At 48.1% G+C, this 15,932-nt stretch overlaps 1 pseudogene; it reads right to left on the bottom strand.

Annotated features, from left to right (window-relative positions):
- Nucleotides 1-4,054: 4,054 nt before the first annotated feature.
- The window catches only part of LOC103650670 (calcineurin B-like protein 6), a 44,763-nt pseudogene continuing 32,885 nt past the window's right edge, over nucleotides 4,055-15,932 (bottom strand).

Here is a 15,932-nt window from a genome sequence, read left to right as displayed (position 1 = left end):
GCCATGCCCTTCGCAGCGGCAGCCGAGGCAATCTCGCCGCTGGAGCAGAACTTGGACCACGGGTCCTCCGGGCCCCCCACATCACCCTTCGCCACTGTCGTCGCGGCCACCGGGACGGCTGACACCGCTGCTGGAACAACAGCTAGTTGCCCGGACTCCGCCCCTACACCATGGTCAAGTCGGAAACGCAGACCTCATAAAAAACTCACTAGCGGGAGCCAGCCCCGAATGGGCATCGAACATAGCGACCCCGCCCACTAGGTAGTCGTCCACAGAAAGATCCATGGAGACTTCGGTGCTCGCCACCGCTGTCTCAGCAGCGCCTAGTGGCGAGGGAGGCCTTCACTCACTGGTAGGCGCGGCGGGCGGAGGCATACTGGCACCCGAGGCAGCAGGCTTCGCACAGGGCCGCGCCACCTTTGCCCCGCGCCTCGGGTCCGCCAACCTGACGTAAGCCCGGCGCTTCCGCGACGCATCTTGGTGATCCTTCTCCATCACTACCGATACAACAGCACCAACAATTCTTCCGTAAGGCAAAATCTTCATGTCACGAGGTAATCGAGACGTAAATTTGTCCTCGCCGGCTGCCCGGGGTATCAGAACATTCCTAGGCCAGCGACCCCCGGTAACCTTCAGCATTCGCGCAGAAGATTCCCGGAGCTCGGGTGAAGACATCGTCTCCCCGGGAGCCACACACGTCTCCAACAAATCCACAACAAAATAATCGGAAGCCCTCAACCCCTCATTTGTACCTAATTTCCTTTTCCTAGCGACCGCACCTGGAGCCTTGTCCTATGAGGGGCCCTCGTCGGCCGTTGACATTGCCTGTTTCCCCCGGCGGCCAACAACGTCGGCATAGTCCCCCCGGGTAACCACCATACGGCAAATGGTTTCACTCAAAAACACGGTTCAGCTTAACGTTTGAACCGCGAATGTCCCAACTACTTAATGTATCCGTCTTCGGCACATACTTCCATACAATTTTCATGGCCTCGGCCTCGACTTCACGCACAAACGCGGCTGCATCGGGACCACGTAGATCCACTGTGAAGGCTGGACTTCGCACCATCTGGCCGCCCAGGGTAGGCATCCGACGGGGGGGGTCACTTCGCCCAACGCCCAACCATGTGCCAAGGGCCACACCCCATAGGCAATAAACTCCTCCACCAGGTCGCGCCCGCCACTCAGGCGGGCAGCATATCGGAGGGCCCCTTCGTCTTCTTTCGCCACCTCGAATCGAGGAAATGCCACATAGCAATGTGAGCACAGGATGGCCAGAGGCAGACTCAACAAGCCTTCGACATCCCCGGGAGCCACATAGAACCAAAAGTCCCACCAGTTACCCCACTTGTTCCTAGCACAGAGGACTATCTCCACAACCTCAGTCAAAGTCTTCCCAGTCCTTGGCGTGAAGGTGCACGATCTAAATTGGGCTATCTTATCCCCTATCTTCCTCTTCTGCCAATGCAGGCAATAATTTTTGGTGAAGACCTCCATAGCCGGCTGTCCGCCGTAGGAAGAGACTGCCCAGACGTACTTCGCAAATGCCACCACTGTGTTCGGCGTCAACTAGTGGACTTGCACCTCAAACCTTCGTAACACCTCCACCACGAATCGATGCGTTGGGAGGCGAAGACCGACAGCGAAAAAGGCCTCAAAAACTATCAACTTGCCCTCAGGCTCGGGGACCTTTTCTGCACAGGGGGCCCGCCCGACACCGTTACCAAAGTAACCAAGTCGCTGCATCTCCAGCACGTGACCCAAGAAAATTCTTGAGGTCCCAAACTCCACGGTGTGGCCGGGCTGCAACTCAACCACCGCCAAGTCACTCAAGGTCTCCTCGGACGACGGCGGCCGGCGATGCGCTCGCAGCGGATGAGGAAGAAGACATTGCAACGTACCGTCGACGGTGGCGCGTGGTCTGCTTGATACGGGCCATATTTCCAGCGCAGAACGAGCAAGGAGGGCAGGCGAGCAGCTATAAAAGATAGGGATTCTGCAGCGCAAATGCAAGCAAGCAGCGGTCTCAGCCGAGGTCGGCTTTTTATAGTTGCGACGCGACACCTCGGGAAACCCACAGTCCAACAGTAATGCGTCCATCAATGCTCACATTTCAAAAAACCCCCCGCGGGGCCACTTTGAGCGAGAGCATCGTCTTCACCATCTCACGGTGGTCTTTGGCACCAGCTGACTTGGTCGAACTGGCCCCTCGGAGGGCAAATGTTGGCGCGAAGGCGAACACGCCACCCTTCGCTCGACGACATCTACCTCGCGCTGCACGGACGAAGTCCGTGTCTGCAGGCCCCGCCGGACAGACCAAGGACACCGTCCAGAGCAGGGAGAGGCCCCTGTGCAATTCAGCCCATGTAGCAGGGCCACGCGTCCGGACGCCACATGGGCAGTGTGGGTTGGGCCGTGTCTGTAATAAAGTATGTCGTAATGACTCGTTGTAACCTCCCCTCATGGAAATATTTTGGGGATAAACTAGGTAATCGAGGGTCTAAATGTCCTTGATAGGGTTGTGCAGTCCTTCGATTACCTATAAATACCCCCGTACTGTGCCAAAGCGCAGAGAGAAAATATTGTGGCTTTGACACCCCGTGTTAGCATTACAAATCCTTTTCCCCATTTCCCGTTGGATCTACCTGTCCTGAAAGGCATGTTCCGACAGAGGTGTTGGCCACTCGTTCTCAAATGCTATGAATTGAGAATAAGGCAACACAGTCGTTAAGGATTAAGGATCTTCGTCTTCCGAAGCATTATCTCCACATGAAGATAATATTCATTTGACGAAGATCGCAAAAGACAAACATTCGTTATTTAATATATGAATGGGAATGCGAAAGGGTAAAGATGAAAACTGAATCTTCATTGATTCATTTATATTTGTGTTCCATAAAATATAAATGAGTACTTTACAATATAGACGTTACAGTGATACCTTCGGTTTGCTCGAAGGCAAGGATGCGAGAGAGTGATTACAATTCAGCGTGAACAGTACGGTGCTACTGTTCTTGTATTTATAGGCACGAGACGCAACCCGAGTAAAAGTACATTTATGTCCTTGCCATCCGTCTACAATTATAATACGAAACATTAAGGACTAAATAGTCTTTATCCTTTTTTGCTCACTGTTGAATTTGGTCTTCGTCATCAACCCGAGCCTAAGTCCCTTGACTATAGCTTCGTCTCCCATTTTTATCACCTTTGGGTTACACCTCTACTCTTGTCACAAAAGATCTCTATTCTGAAGCTGAAGCCTCGTACAATAATCTATGTCATGCTGAAGACATATGGTCACTGGTCAGTTACGTTTTTTAGGACCTTCGGAGGAGGAAGGCCCCAACAAGAGGTTTATTGCATTTAGAATCAAGTGGTGTTTTGAAAGAAAAGAAAAAACACGTCACAAACCTTTGAAACTCTTTGATAACTGTCTCCATAAGGGTGTTTTTGTACATAGTTTGGGTGTTCTGTACATAATTTCTCAGGTTGCAATTTCCTCGGTGATAAAACTCTAGTGCAAACCGAATATGAGGGTGGCTACTCGTGGGGAGCTCTCTTGCAGAAACAATTCTACACGCATTAGAGCTCTTGCTAAGACTCCACTCTCATACACTAGCATTTGGAAGAGCTGATCTCCTTATTGATGCGAGCTGATTTCGTTATTGGTTCTCACCTAGACAGCTTGGAGCTTGTGAACTCCGTTTAAGGACAACAAAGAAGGTTGTTTACTTCTGACCAAGATTTGGCTACTGAGCTCATCCCGCCAAAGGGCATCTCCATCTTTTGCGGTATCACTTATACTCAATTCAGTCGTTACTTTGAGTAGTTTCTGATGAACAATATGTTTGAAGAACGTTTTATAAACACATGACAAGAAACGTCTCTTGCTGCAATTATGTACACAATAGCAATACTCACTATACAAACAAAAGCAGCGCATGCCACCACATGAAATTTACATTTTAAAGAAAACAAAAAACACACTAGCGCCCCCACAGAACCTAATCTGTGGTGGCCCAGGGGCTTGAATGGTGCCTTGGACGCTGGGACCTCACGCATCCTCTACTTGAGAGTTGAACACAAAGCTTGGAAACGTTGTGGTGATATCCATGTTCAAAAATAATAATAATCCATGATACGATAAATATTTCAATAAATGTTGTCGCTACATCAAACATACACAGATTCAGTTAAAACAGCAAAGCAAAAAAGAAAAGATTGAACTGTATTTTTTGTCCAAGTTTCAATAAGAAAAGGGTAGCAAAGAAGACCAAAATTAGTTATAAGTGTATTAAGTGTGACAAAGGGTAGGACGTACGAGGATCTTTATGACCGTACTAGGAAAGAAAGACATATATAGAATGAAAGAAAGTGTAACACCCTGATTTTGGGTATAAAATTTCTTTCTAATTATCACCCAAAATCATGTGTTACTCTTCCTTTTCTCACTCTAGGCTTCCTCTCTCTCTAGATTCTTTCGCTCTTTTTCCTTTTTATTAGAAATAGCTTAAACTAGTGGAGGTTAATTATTTATTTTTGCCAAAACCTTATTAGTCATGACATGTTGCATCATGCGGAGTTTAAAATATTCTTTGAAGTGTTGCACAAGTTTGAATTTATTTGAAATTGAAACCTAGTTTGAATTTGGATTTGAAAACCATATAGAAAAAGAAATAGAAAAGGAATTAGAAGATCCAGAGAAAAATAAAAGGAGAAAGCAGCCCAGTCGGCCCACTAAGCCTAGCCAGGCCGCGCGCCCACGCCGCATGACAGGCGGCGACCGTTTTCCTCTCGCGCGCCCTCCCTCTCTCGCTCGCTGCCCAGTGGGACCAACCTGTCGGCGCCAGCTTCCTTCGCCCGTTCTCTCTCTCTCTGTCTCATGGGCCCGGTTCGCCAGCCGCCGAGCCATTGCCCCCGCGCGTCCCATTTTCTCTCACTGCGCCATGGACCCTCCCTGTCAGATCCGCCTTCCCCGCGCCCGTCGTGGACCAGCGCGTGCGCACTCGCGCACGTCGCCGGGTTTCTCAGCCACGACACCCGCCCACGCGCCCAGCTCCCTTTTTAAAGCCCCGTCAGTGCCCCGCGCACACCCCTCACCTCAATTCGCTCGGCTTCACCCTCTCTCGCGCTCTGCCCGCACCGCCAGCCGCCGCCGGAGACCCGCGCCCGTGTTCCCGGCCATCCAGCTCGCTGGAGACCGCTCCAAGCCTCCCTGAGCTCCGCCCCAAGGTGAGACACCCGTCCCTGTGCCCAATTTCCCTTATTGCGTCATGTGTTCGTCCAATTTCGCCTTCGTCGGTGCTCGACTGCGGCGGTCCGCCATGCTCACGCGGTGGCCGGCCGATTTAGCCCGGTCTAGTTCACCGGAGTAGTTCCCTGTGTCACCCCTGTCTCTGATGAAGCCAACCAAGGCCTTAGCGCGCCTTAAGTCCCCTCCCCGTGGCCGGAATCACTCACCGGAGTTTCTCTGGCCCGCCTGAGGCCTTCTCACCGCCGTTCTCCCCTCTCTGCCCGTGGATTCGTGGCCTCTTCCCCGCCATTGAGTTCGCTGTGGCACCCTCGTCCTTTCTGCCCTACTTCGGCGACCCCAGAGCCACCCTAGCTCGCGCCTGCCTCAACTCCGGCGACCTCACCGCCGCGGAGAGGAGTAGCGCCACCCGCAGCCGTCTGTTTCTCCGGTCTGATCCCCTCCGTCCGGTTCAGATCGAACGGCCCGGACCACGACATACCGCTTCGCGCACGCGCGCCTGACGCCCTAGCCCGCCTGTCAGCGCCACCCGCAGCCGCTCATCCTTCCCGGTCTGATTTTCCCCGTCCGATCTTGATCGAACGGTTCGGACCCCTCCCCGTCCGATCTTGATCGAACGGCTCGGACCCCCTCGGACCCTTGTAGCCGTCCGTTTCGCCTCTAGCGCTGGGCCCGCTCGGTCAGCACGCTCTCCCCCTCTGTCGTTGACACTCCCTGTCCCACCTGTCAGCGCTTGCCCGCCCACGCGCGCGCCCTCGGCCGCAGATCTAATCTCGGCCATCGGTTTCTGATCCAACGGTTAGATTCACCCGATACCCCTTCGCGCGGAAGTTTTCTTAAAGAGACCCTCGGTTTATTGGAAATCAACCCGCCTTCCCTGGTTTTCGCGCGCAGGCCCCTGTAATCTTGCAGACTTAGCCCTGGACTTTTATTTAATCACAGAATTAGCCCTAATTTCATATTTTGAATTCCCAAACTTGTTTATTCATAACTTTTGCATATGAACTCCAAATTTAGTGACCCAAATTGCAAAATGTTCATAGAATTATTCTCCGTCTAAATAAAATGGTTTCATTTACTGTCTGCACATTCTAATTTCTTTGATTAAATATGAACTAATGTAGATGTTGTTTTATTTATTTAATAAAATAAATAAAAGGAGAACCTTAGAGATTTAAACTTGTTTAAGCTTGGAAGATTAATAATATGTATTACATAAGTTCATCTCTGTTCTAAATTTTAGGTCACAATAAAATAAATTGAACTATGTTATGTATATGTGAGTAACTCTTAGAGAAATAATAATCAATTTCCAAATGAAGTTAGGTTATGTTGTAGTTCATGTTATACTTTGAATTCATTATCCCTTATGTAGTATTATGTCTTCTTAAGATGTGCTACAATGTTTGTACATGTTTGGTGTGATGTTCATTTGCACTTTCCAAATGTATTGAATGCATGCTCGCTTTATTTAGACAACGAGCAGTCCGAGATTCCTGAGTGTGTTGTTGGAGACCTCCCTGAGCAACAACCTGGTGAAGGCAAGTGTCCTCTGAACTATTATGTCCTACATACTTTATAATTCACTGTCCCGCATTACTTTATGAAACCTAAGGATTGGCTAGCTTTCTATTCACTTATCCTTGTTTACCTTTTGGGGTTATCATGGTTAGCATGTTGCTACTGCCTTAACGTAATCAATGAACATGATGTGAACATTTATGATACGATACTGTTATCCTGATTATGTGGATGATCTTGTGATACCTTAGGGGGCTCAGGCCTTTTTCCTGAGTACCTCTCCGTAAGGACCTATTCGTGGAGTGACCACCCAGGATAACAGTACAACCATGAGGGTGGAATGGGATGCCCTTAGCTGATTAATTAGATGAACCTGGGGTGTAGTTGGCTTTGCCGGAGGGCCGTCAATGGGGGCCGGGGCGTAGTGCTCGCTCTGCCAAGGTTGGGGTGCAGAGGTTCTTTCGATTTAGTTTTGTTAGTGACCCACCTTGGGGAGGTGTACTGCGTTTGTACGACTGGCGAAACCTAACGAGCAGCTATGCACCAGGGGAGTCTTTGTAAAGGCTACGTAGTGTATCCCTGGCCATTCACCTTGGTAGTGAAGATCGGGTCTGTACAACCCAGGCTGGAAAGGGATCACGACTTATGGGTAAAGTGTACAATCTCTGCAGAGTATTAAAAACTGGTATATCAGCCGAGCTCACAATTAAGAGCAGCCTTGGGATCCTCTTTGATTAGAAGAACTTTGGATACTATTATGTTGATGATTAACAATGATGTTATAAAATCTGATCTCTGGTATTTCCTCTTTTGAGGAGGTACTTCTGGGTAATAACTGGGTTTATTACTAAAACTTGGCTCTACTAATAATGATAAATATTTGACCAACTAAAAGCAACTGCTTGACCTCAACTCCATATACAGCTAGTCCACCTTAGCCAAACGGGACATTTGCTGAGTACGTTGATGTGTACTCACCCTTGCTTTACACACCACCCCCACCCCAGGTTGTCCCCACTATTCTCAGTGCTCAGGAGGTGATGCTGGCAACATGGATGATTTCGAGGAGTTCCAGGAATATGACGAGTTCTAGTTCTTTCTTAGTGGCAAACCCCCAGTCAGCTGCCTGTGTAGGCTTAGCTTCTACGTTTCGTAATTCCGCACTTTGATAATTATGTTGAACAATGGTTATGTAATAGACTCTGTGGATGTCTTGGGCATCTTGATGTAATCAAGTAACTTTCCGCTATTTAATTCAAGCACTGTGTGATGATGTCCAATTATGTAATCGCTGTGTACGTGAATTTTTGATCCTGGCACGTACATGGTTCGCATTCGGTTTGCCTTCCAAAACCAGGTGTGACATAAGTGGTATCAAAGCCTTGCTGACTGTAGGACCGCTAACCTAGACTAGAATGGTCGACCTAAGGACTATAGACCTCTACTCTTACCTTGACCTTAGTGTCTTTTCAAAAGTTGGTTATCTTGACCAACTCTATGTTATTTACTTATCTCAAAAAGTTTTGTCTCACTTTTCTTTCTGCTTACTTTCTGGTCTCATAGTTCTACTCTTACTCTTGTGCTTACGACGTCTTCTGTAGATGGCTCGTATCAAGTGCACTGCACGTAAGTCTGTGATCCCTTTTTACCTTCTCGACTGGTAGAGCGTCCCCTGCGTCGCACGGTGTCAGGTCAGTCCAGTCACCTGGAGAGACTGCATCGTTACCTGCACGAGGAGCAGGAGCGCCGACGCTAGGAGCAGGAGCAGCAGGACTCTTCCCACTCGCCTCAGCGGGAGGTGGAGTTTGAGAGGCCTCCTTCCCCTGCACCTCAGCCAGAGATGCCCCCTGCACCACCATAGGACATCCCGGCTGCTGGAGGAGACCCTGACGGAGACGACGACGCAGGGGCAGTTCGAGCCACGACACGGAGCTTTCGGAGGAGCCGGAGCCGGATGGATGGATCGCTAGACCCATCACTCGTTACGCCGCTCGCGGGTGTCACTTCCACGACGCTCTCGATACTCTGCTGCATCGGGCCTTCGACCGACACACATGGTCTATCGAGTACCATTGTGTAGTCTACTAGCATCGTCGTGGGCTATACCGGGACCAATGGGAGGCTACTTGCTTGGTGCGCTGTCCATCTATGATCTCTGGGGTGCAGAAGCCTTCTTAGAGCACTATTCTATCACTGAGAGGGATACTGTCGAGGCAGCCATGCAAGATGCAGCACGACGTGCACTTTCTCAGTATTGCTCGTTGTTCAGCGGGGTAGCTGATGGCCTTGACCTGAAGTACTATCCTCGTCGTTCGACCGGCAGTGCTGGAGGTGTGATTGTCTCGCCAGTTGGTGAGGGCAATCCCAGGCTGATCAGCATGGTCAACTTGGTTTCCATGCTCAACACAGAGTTGGACCACGCCCTCGACGAGTTGGGCAAGGTTCGGGCGGAGGTTGCGGAATTGCGTGCTGAATGCGCGGCGCACCACTATCTGGATGGTGGTTCTCCCGCCCCTGTCAGGATTCAGCACCCTTACCGTTCACCGCCCCATGGTCGCTTCGACTATGGTACCTAGACTATAGGACCCGCATAGATTTAGATCCCTAGATCGATGGAGTCGGAGTCTGTAATAATTCTTAGTTAAGTGTCTCAGTCTAGTCAGTCTTAGTTAGAGTGAATTTGCTTACCTTATGTTGGATGCTTGTTATGATGGACATGTAATGAAGTTGGATCTTTGTAATGATTGTCACCAATGGGTGGGTATCCCCTGCAACTTGGTGTAGTTATTAATAAAGTCAGTTATTTAGTTGGGTAATCCATTTATTTCCACTTTCCTCTTTATCTAAGAAGCTATCAGTGAAGATGGTCCTTTGTTCAGTGCCATGAAGATTTTCTATACATCTTTTCTTATGCTGAAAGACTGCAGAGTCAGATTTGATATATGTGTGTGATTTCTACAGATGTCTGAGAACAGGCGCAGAGGTGCGAGGCGTGCACAGCCAGAGCAGCAGGCACCCCAAGAGGAGGCAGCTCCGCAGCAGCATTTGCCACCGCCACCCCTGATGACTATTGAGCAGATGTTCTTGATGCAGACCCAGGCAGTTCAGGCAATTGGTCAGACATTAGCAGCGATGCAGCAAGTGCAGCAGCAGCCACCACCGCCTCAGCCTCCAGTGCAAGTCCAGATGCCACAAGTGCCGAGAGACAAGCGGGCAAAGTTCATGAGAGGCCATCCCCCAGTCTTTGCCCACTCTGCTGATCCCATGGACGCCAAAGATTGGCTGTGTACCGTGGAGCGTGAGTTGCACACTGCCTAGTGCAATGATTGTGAGAAGGTGCTGTATGGTCCCCGACAGCTGAGGGGAGCAACACAGTCTTGGTGGGAGTCCTACCTCGCCACCCATGCCAACCCTGAAGCTATCACTTGGGAGGAGTTCAGGGATAACTTCCGTCGCTACCATGTGCCCGAGGGACTGATGATAGTGAGGAAGGAGGAGTTTCTCGCCTTGAAGCAAGGTCCCCTGTCCGTCAGTGAGTACAAGGACAAATTTCGGTAGCTGTCGTGTTATGCTCCAAAGGATGTCAACACGGATGCCAAGAGACAGTACCGCTTCTTGAGAGGATTGGTTGATTCCCTCCACTATCAGCTAATGAACCACACCTTCCCTACCTTCCAGCATCTGATAGACAGAGCAATCATGACAGAAAGGAAGTGTCGGGAGATGGAGGAAAGGAAACGCAAGATTGGTGGACCTCAGGTTGGGAGTAGCAGTCGTCCTCGCTACTCAGGCAACCCACCTCAGCAATTCAAGCAAGGTCACCAGCACCAGCATCAGCGCAAAACCAGCAGCAGCAGTACCAGAGGCAGTTTCCTCAGCAGCAGCAGTACCGTCAGAACAACCAGGAAGGAGGACGTCAATACCAGCGTCAGAGCAACCAGGCAACCCATCTTCCTGTCCCAGCAACCAACCAGAACAATCAAGCAGCTCAAGGAGGAAGTCGTGCATGTTTCCACTGTGGTGAACAAGGCCACTGGGCGAATCATTGCCCAAAGAAAGCAGCTCAACAACAACCAGCTCCCAATGCCCCAGTCAGGCATAATGCAATACAGCCAGGAGGCAACAACCATGGGCAACCTCGTGCCCAGTATGGAAAAGGTGAACCACTTGGAGGCTGACACAGTCCAAGAGACTCCAGGAGTGGCACTAGGAACGTTTTTAGTCGAGTACCATTCTGCAAATGTCTTATTTAATACTGGATCAACGCATTCTTTTGTGGCTGCATCATGGGTAGAATCACATAATATACTAGTAGCACACATGTATCCACCTATGAGAGTTCAGTTGGTGGAAGGACCCAAACTGATAGATTTTGCCCTAGTGCAAAGGTTCAAATAAGGGGGATAGAGTTCCCCGCCGATTTAATAGTTATGGGAAACTAGGATACAACTATAGATGTCATCCTAGGGATGAATTGGTTAACCAAGTATCAAGTCAGTCTTAGTTTTGATAAGAGAATGGTGAAGTTAGTATCCCTATCAGGAGAAGAAGTGTTAGTAGAGTTGGTCTTGTCAGGACCAAGGAAAGGGAGTTGTCACCAAGTCACCGCTCATATTGAGGAGATTAAACCATCAGAGGCTATCAGTGTAGTATCAGATTTCCGAGATGTGTTTCCCAAGGAGTTACGAGGTATGCCACCTGAAAGGAAGGTTGAATTCGCCATAGAGCTTATTCCAGGCACCGCCCCTATTTCCAAGAGAGCCTATCGAGTGTCCGAACCAGAGTTGGTGGAACTCAAGAAGCAAATTGATGAGTTGTTAGAGAAAGGCTACATCAGACCGAGTACCTCGCCTTGGGCAGCCCCAGTGCTATTTGTGGAGAAAAAGGATGGACAAAGAGGATGTGCATTGACTACAGATCCTTGAATGAGGTTACTATCAAGAACAAGTCCCCCTGCCCAGAATTGAAGATTTATTCGATCAGTTGAGAGGAGCCAGTGTGTTCTCAAAGATAGATCTGAGGTCAGGCTACCATCAGCTCAGAATCCGACCCTCAGATATACCAAAGACAGCATTCATCACTAAGTATGGACTATATGAGTTCACGGTCATGTCATTCGGTTTGACGAATGCGCCAACTTACTTCATGTACTTGATGAATAGTGTGTTCATGGACTACCTCGACAAGTTCATAGTGGTGTTCATTGATGATATTCTTATATATTCTCGGAATGAGCAAGAGCATGAGGAGCATTTGAGGAAAGTACTTCAAAGGCTACGAGATTGTCAGCTATATGCCAAGCTTAGCAAGTGCGAGTTCTGGATCAGTGAAATCCTATTCTTGGGTCACATTATAAACTGAGAAGGATTGGCTGTAGATCCAAAGAAGGTAACAGCTATCTTGGACTGGAAAGCACCAAAAGATGTCCGAGGAATCAAGAGTTTCATCGGAATGGTCGGTTATTATCGATGTTTCATTGAAGGTTTCTCCAAGATTGCTAGGCCAATGACAGCCTTATTGGCAAAGAAGGTTGAGTTCAAGTGGACCCCAGCATGCCAGAAGTCCTTTGAGACATTGAAGGAGAAGTTGACAACGACACCAGTACTGATCCTGCCAGATGTTCACAAGCCATTCTCAGTATATTGTGATGCTTCGTATACCGGACTAGGATGTGTGTTAATGCAGGAAGGTAGAGTACTGGCATACTCGTCCCGATAGTTGAAGACTTATGAGAAGAATTATCCTACTCATGATCTGGAATTAGCAGCCGTGGTTGATGCATTGAAGACCTGGAGACATTATCTTTATGGGCAGAAGTGTGATATCTACACGGATCACAAGAGCCTCAAGTACATATTCACTCAGTCAGAGTTAAACATGAGGCAGCGAAGATGGCTAGAATTGATCAAAGATTATGAGCTGGAGATTCATTATCACCCAGGCAAAGCAAACATAGTTGCAGATGCTCTTAGTAGAAAAAGTCAAGTCAATATGTTGGTCGCTCACCCGATGCCATATGAGCTAGCGAAGGAGTTCGATAGATTGAGTCTCGGATTTCTGAACAACACTCAATGAGTGACAATTGAGTTGGAACCCACTCTGGAGAAAGACATCAGGAAAGGTTAGAAGGATGATGAGAAGATCAATGAGATCCGACAGCTGATCATAGATGGGAAAGGCAAGGATTTTCATGAAGATGCAGAAGGAGTGGTATGGTTCAAGGACAGACTGTGTGTTCCCGACATCAAATCAATCCGGGAACTGATTCTCAAGGAAGCCCATGAGACAGCATACTCTATACACCCTAGTAGTGAGAAGATGTACCAAGACCTAAAGAAAAGATTCTGGTGGTACAATATGAAAAGAGAGATAGCAGAGTATGTGGCTGTATGTGACAGTTGTCAAAGGATTAAAGCAGAACATCAGAGACCTGCAGGTTTGTTGCAACCATTGCAAATTCCTCAGTGGAAATGGGATGAGATCGGAATGGATTTCATAGTCGGTTTGCCCCGCACCCGTACTGGTTATGACTCCATCTGGGTAGTAGTGGACCGTTTGACAAAGGCGGCCCATTTCATACCAGTCAAGACCACCTATAACAGTGCAGTGTTAGCCGAACTATACATGGCTCGGATTGTGTGCTTGCATGGCGTTCCAAAGAAGATAGTATCAGATAGAGGCACTCAGTTCACCTCTCATTTTTGCCAGCAGTTGCATGAAGCTTTGGGCACACACTTGAAGTTCAGCTCAGCTTACCACCCATAGACAGATGGTCAAACAGAGAGAACCAATCAGATTCTGGAAGATATGTTGAGAGCTTGTGCTTTGCAAGATAAGATAGGTTGGGACAAGAGATTACCATATGCAGAATTCTCTTACAACAACAGCTACCAAGCCAGTTTGAAGATGTCACCATTCGAAGCGCTCTATGGGAGGAATTGTAGAACTCCATTGCATTGGGACCAACCTGGTGAAAGACAGGTGTTCGAACCAGATATTTTGCTTGAAGCCGAAGAGAATGTCAGAATGGTCCGAGAGAATTTAAAGGCAACACAGTCCAGACAGCGAAGTTATGCTGACACTCGAAGAAGAGAACTTAGTTTTGAAGTGGGAGATTATGTCTATTTGAAGGTGTCACTCATCAGAAGAACTAAGAGGTTCGGAGTCAAAGGCAAGCTAGCACCCCGATATATCGGCCCGTATCAGATTCAAGCAAGACGTGGAGAAGTGGCTTATCAACTCAGCTTACCGGAGAATCTGTCAGCTGTGCACGATGTGTTCCATGTGTCTCAGTTGAAGAAATGCTTGAGGGTGCCAGAAGAGCAGTTGCCAGCGGAGGATCTTGAAGTTCGAGAAGATCTGACTTATATTGAGAAGCCAACTCAAATTCTGGAGACAGTAGACCAAGTCACTCGGAGAAGTACCATCAGGATGTGCAAAGTCAAATGGGGCCACCACTCAGAAGAAGGAGCAACCTAGGAAAGAGAAGATGATTTGAAAGCCAAGTACGCTGAACTCTTTTCTAGCCAGCCCTGTGTGACGGAACCTCCCAAGTAATTAGGCCCACCTACAGTTGTCCTTGTCCAACGGACTTTAGACAACCCTGTAGGTGCCCCTGACTACTTGACAAGTTCGGTATCTTTCCGTACCTTACCAGGAACGTCTCACCCGTCTTGCAGACATTACAGAACATTGGAGATAAAGAAATGCGGAAGCGAATTACATAATCTTACATTTATTTCAAAAGCAAGCTTGAGTTATGTTATTACAGACCAGACTAAAAGTGAGTGCATAGAAGTAATATTATACAAACCAGGGAGGCACAAACTCCTCCCGATAAGTTTAATAAATAAAAGATCCTAAGTGGAGGACCGAGTCCTCCCGCACTTCAGTCTTGTTTTTCCTCGTTTGGTACCACCTTGGAGCAAAAGCAACAAAAGTTTGTCGCTTCCTCACCTAAAAACAACAAAGGGATAAACCCTGAGTATGGAATACTCAGCAAGTCTTACCCTACTAAAGAAAAGACTCTCAAGGGTATGCTGGATAAATAGGAGTCAAGGAGAGGCTTTAGCAAAAATCAACTTATACTTTTGCAGAAGTAGCTTACTAAAGTGAGTCCTTACTTTCAATCTTTTAACGCCATATTAAGTATTAATAGACTCCATTTGCATTTAGTCTAATTTCACATCACATCAAGACAACATTATTTTTATCCATCGTGTTCACATCCTAACTTTAGGTTGCAGGGAAGTGACCAAGTCTTCATAACCGCGAAGGTACGGCGATCCGAATCGATTATACTCAGCTGAGGATCTCCAATCACACGACATATGTAGCACTTAACCCTTGCATATGTCAACCCGCCACCGGGGTTCTTAAGACCGGATCAGGTTCACGCAAACCGAGAGCACAGCTACACCACCGTCCAGCCTCTTGCCACGGAGGGTACACGCTACTCTCGCCACCGCTCCACGCCCATTTCGTGTTATCTTATTCCGGCCTTAGTCTACCCGAGGCAAGGCTTACCCATGACGAGGCATGTGACCAGTTTAAGGGTCCTCGGTCAGCACGCCTACATACGCGTTAGTCCTTAACCAACCTGGGTAGAACATCACCTGTTCCTAACCCAAGTCTCAATTTAAGTATTTCCATCCTTAGGATTGTGTCTGTTCCTTAGGATGAAAGAGCATCACAGGGAACTTTGCAGTAAGATCCCACTCTTGCTCTAAATGAAAATATTCTTGCAGGTAGAAGCCATCCTCTCCATGGTTAAATTGAGGACAACCTCTATCCACAAGATCTAAGCAAGGCTAAGCATTTTTGTAAATCATATTTTGATACTTCACCGAAGTATCTATAAAAGGTATGGATATCAAGGAAAAGCAATGCATCAAAGGGTTTCAAGTAACTCCTATGAACCTAATGCACATTTCACTAGACTTAAGTGTGCAAAAAGTATTTAAAACATAAGGAAAGGGGTTGCATGCACCGGGGCTTGCCTTTGTTAGTAGGTGAGTCAGGCTCAGATCCACAGATATCAAAGTAGAAATGATTCTCGGCCTCAGACTCCGAAGGTGGTGGTGTCTCCTCTTCGATAACTTCGATTTCTTCCTCACGTTCTAATCATAACCATACATATGTATAAGAATGGATGCCATGG

The sequence above is a fragment of the Zea mays genome, chromosome 3, assembly GCF_902167145.1.
Source record: "Zea mays cultivar B73 chromosome 3, Zm-B73-REFERENCE-NAM-5.0, whole genome shotgun sequence".
Lineage (NCBI taxonomy): Eukaryota > Viridiplantae > Streptophyta > Magnoliopsida > Poales > Poaceae > Zea > Zea mays.
The sequence above is the reverse complement of the archived record's forward strand: the minus strand, read 5'-3'. Positions and strand labels throughout refer to the sequence as shown.